We start from the raw sequence: 4,821 nt of genomic DNA, 5'->3' as shown, positions 1-4,821 counted from the left end.
TCTGAATATGTTACATCTTGCAATTGTCTGTCTATTCATTTTCTATGTGCTATGTTTACCCAACAACTTAAAAGGAAGTCTGTTGGTGTGGAAGCAAATATGAATTAGCTTCACTTTGGGCATCTCACAAGGAGTAAATTGTTCAAAACAAATCGTAAATCTTATATGATTTATTTCAGATTTCACAGATGTCTCAAAATACGTCTTATATAAAAGTTGCACATTAGCATAGACTTCAAAACATACATATCAATAACATAAGTATGGATCAGTTTGTACATATGTATTTGTATTTCTATGTGTATATGGTGTTCATGTTAATGAAAAGGAGGTCATACACGTGAAGGAAAGCATAGGGAGTTATATAAGTGTTTGAAAGCAGGAAGAGGAATGAGAAAATAATGTAAATTATATCAATCTCAAAATAAAAAAAAACAATGGTACAAATTTTTTTATAAACTTCTTGTCAGAGAGAAAACAGTGATTTTTTAAAATTTGTCCTTGCTATACCAAAAGATCATATCAATTTACTATTCTGTTTTTCTCGGATTTCAAGAATTTGAAACATGGATCTAATTTCTCTTACTTCTTGGAAATCCTTTTTGAAAATGATGATCATAAAATATAGTATGAATTCTTAATCTTCTGAAGAGCTAGCTCAAAGATAAACAGCTTTTCTCCTGTTCACACTTGGAGACACCAGAAAACTTCATGTAGTTACTTCTATACTGCACTTACCTGTGAATCCACAGTAAAATCTTCAACAGTCTCTTCCTAGAGCACAGATTCCAGTGTTAAGAAGAGGAAGTGAGTTGTTTACTTTTACATGATGGACCATGATATATGTTTATGAACTTAGGTACAAAGGTGTGACTTTCTCCTTAGGGATTTGTATGACATTTATCATTATTGTAATATTGAACTCCTGTTTCCTTCTGACCTCATCTCCGAAGGGAAATCTTTTGTTGTGGTATGTTTTGGTTTCCTTTGTGGATCTTTAACAGCAATATCCCACACATTCCTATTCAATCTTCCTTTATATTTTATTCCAAGCATATTTTTAATATATCATGTCTCTGAATATAGCCACAAATAACTTTTTAAAAGTTATGTTTCTTTCTGTATTTATTTTGAATGAACTGTATCAAATCCAGGAAGGCACACCTGCTCTTGTGTAAATACTCTGTCATTGTTCAACACCCCAGTCCTACAAAGTCACTTTTCTCTGTTTTACCATCTTAGTTTTGTGTGGAAAAACAAAAACCAACATGATGAAGGCAATGTATAAGGGAACAAACTATGCCAGGGACTTTATAGAGTTCAGAGCATAGGTTAGTCCATAAATATTATGACAAGGAGCACATGGGGCTGGAATAATAGCTGAAATATATCTGATCAACTGCATAAATTGTACACAAAGCTGGAAATAGATTGGCTTTTGAAAACTCAAAGCTCATCTCCAGTACAACAATTTCCCAAATAAGAGCAAAGTTAATCCATCAAGATCAAACCCCTAATCCTTCTCAAACAGTTCCACTATATGGAGACTATGAATTCAAAGATATGAATCTATTGGGTTATTATCATTCAAACCAGTATAAACCTTAATTAAATATATTTTGATAAAATCGAAATTTTCTTAGCAAGTACACTGCTCAGAACCTAAATGTAACAATATATTAATGAGACCAAAGATCTTATACTCATTACAATAAGAAAAGAAGACAAGTTACTTAACACTTCTGCTTCCCAGGTTCGTTTATATAAAATAGGAATTGTTAAAATGTTATAAAACTTGTCTGATCATTTTTGTTATTAAATGAAAAAAACAGAATTTCTTTTTAAAGAACATCATTGTAGTTGAGGATATGGTGAAATATCAGCCATGAATATCAAGTGCTCTTGAGTTTAGAAAGGAATAACATCCATATTAATACATCATTAGTAGAAAATATCACAAGATGAATATCTGTGTAAATTAATACCAAAAGTGGATTATTTCTGTCATATTTTACTGATTCCAGGAGATTTTGCATGACACTAGGGAGAATACTAGGAAGTTTTGTATTTCTCCTTTATTTCATGATATACATTTCAAACATAATTAGCCCCAGGGCTAGCCACAACAGTTATGATAATACCAAAGCCACCCAAAGATCCAACCAAAAAGAGAAATTCAGACCAATTTTCTTTATCAATGCAAAAATACTCAATAAAATTCTTGAAAACTGAGTCCAAGTACACATAAAAACGATCATTCACCACTATCAAGTAGGATTCATCCCTGAGATGCAAGGATGATTCAATACGAGGAAATCCATCAACTTAATCCACTACATAAACAAACTCAAAGGGAAAAAAAAAAACACATGTTCATTTCATTAGATGCTAAAAAACATTTGACAAAATTCAACACCTGTTTATATTAGAAGACCTGGAAATAATAGGAATTCAAGGCCCAAACCTAAACCAAGTAAAAGCAAGAAACAACAAACCAGAAGTCAACATAAAACTAACTGGACAGGATCTTGAAGCAATCCCACTAAAATCAGGTACTAGACAAGGCTGCCCACATTCTCTCTATCCATATCGTGCTTCAAGTTCTAGCTAGAGCAATTAAACATCAAAGGGAAGTCAAAGAGATACAAATTGGAAAGGAAGAAGTCAAAATATCACTATTTGCTCATGATATAATAGTATACTTAAGTTACTCCAAGAATTCCACCTGAAAAACAGCTTCAGCAAAGTGGCCAGATATGAATTTAACTCCAACAAATCCCTAGTCTTCCTATACTCAAAGGATAAATGGGATGTGAAGAAAGTAGGGAAAGGACACCCTTCATAATAAAACCACATAAAAACACACATAGTATGTACTCACTGATAAGTGAATATTAGTCCAAAATTCCGGAATTGCCAAGATTCGATTCACAGACCATATGAAGCTGAAGAAGAAGGAAGACCAAAATGTGAATGCTTCTGTGCTTCTTAGAAGGGTGAACAAAATAATCACAGGAGGAAATATGGGGACAAAGTGTAGAGTGGAGCCTGAAGGAAAGGCCATCCAGAGACAGCCCCATCTGGGAATCCATCCCATATACAGCCACCAAACCAGGATGCTATTGTGGATGCTGGGAAATGCCTGCTGATGGAAGCCTGATGTTGCTGTCTCCTGAGAGGCTCTGCCAGAGCCTGACAAATACAGAGGCGAATGCTCCCAAACAACTGTTGGACTGAGGGTGGGGTCTCCAATGGAGGAACTGCTGAAGAGACTGAAAGAGCTGAGGGGGTTTGCAGCCTCATAGAGGGAGCAACAGTTTCAACTGGTCTGATCCCCCGGAGCTCCTGCGGACTGGATCACCAACCAAAGAATACACATGGAGGGACCCAGGGCTCCATCTGCATATGTGGAAGAGGATGGCCTTGTTGGACATCAGCAGGAGATGTCATTGGGCCTGAGGGTGTTCTATGCCTCAGTGTAAGGTACTACCAGTCAGGGAAGACCGGAGTGGGTGTGTGGGAGTGTAAGGCAGGGGAGGGGGAATAAGATAGGGGGCTTCCCGAAGGGGATAACTAGAAAGGGGAAAATATTTGAAATGTAAATAAAGAATTAACTTTTTTACTTTGTGAAGATTAAAAGAAACCTTAACATATATATTTTATATATAATACATTTTATATATGTTTATACATTTTATAAAGTTTAAGCAGAACATACAAACCCATGCATATATACAATGCTTACTTTTTCAATCAATGGTTTTTCATTGCAGTTTTCTTCTGTTTACTGGTGTTTATTTAATCCAAGCTATCACTTTTTTTTCATGTTTTAATATAGTAACATAAGTGACACCTTTTTTTTCTAAACCATTCCAAATACTGCTCCCTGTTTTCTTTCAAATTTATGGGCTCCTTTTTTTTATTAATTGATCTTTAATGATTAGGTAATGACAGCAAAAATGATTAGTAGTATTCAATCCAAACATTTTATCCACAGTAAGAGAAACATTAAAATCAATTAGAGGGATGTGTTTGCCAGCTAATAATTCAATCATCTTTCATCGGTAACTGGGCTGGAAAATAAACTCAAACATATTAATGACAAGAAGACAAAATTTGATCATTAAATGTGCCTTTGACCTGAACATTTTTTAAAACATAAGTGTAACACACACACACACACACACACACACACACACACACACGCACGCACGCACACACACACACACATGCGCACGTACACACACACACACCAAACATAAACCCCTGTAGCCATCAAAATAAAAATCCAAACTACGTTGATAAAAAAATGTCATCTAACTCATAATGGAAATAGTCAAGAAAAATATGTAACAAGCAATACCAAAACTATGATGAAAATACCACATCTGCACTTAAGCAGGAAATGTAGATATGGAAATGTTAGTGAGATAGATACTCAATGCAAAAAAGCAGTACAGTACTACCACATAAATGGTAGTTAAATACCTAGGGAAATCGTATTTAGCCAAGAATATAAAGCCACACTCATAATTCCTCCAGCATAATACACAATAACAAGTCCCGGCATTGTCCTAGGAAGCCATCAATTGAGTTTCAACTACAAGTTATGATTTTAACTCTTGGCGTTGTCCTCCTCATTCCAGAATAAAAATGTGCTCAAATTTTAATCATTCTTCAATTGTCTGTTAGACTATATTACTCCAGGATAAAAATGACTATAAAAGCTTTATTAAAAGAGAAAAGGAAGCATAATTCCTATAACCCTGGATAAATATACATACATACACACACATGCACACACACACACACACACACACA

General features: G+C 34.8%; 1 pseudogene; it reads right to left on the bottom strand.

Annotated features, from left to right (window-relative positions):
* LOC110328134 overlaps positions 1-4,821 on the bottom strand; it is a 7,581-nt pseudogene that overhangs the window by 1,198 nt on the left and 1,562 nt on the right.

This window comes from Mus pahari, chromosome 10 (assembly GCF_900095145.1).
Source record: "Mus pahari chromosome 10, PAHARI_EIJ_v1.1, whole genome shotgun sequence".
Classification (NCBI taxonomy): Eukaryota; Metazoa; Chordata; class Mammalia; order Rodentia; family Muridae; genus Mus; species Mus pahari.
The sequence above is the reverse complement of the archived record's forward strand: the minus strand, read 5'-3'. Positions and strand labels throughout refer to the sequence as shown.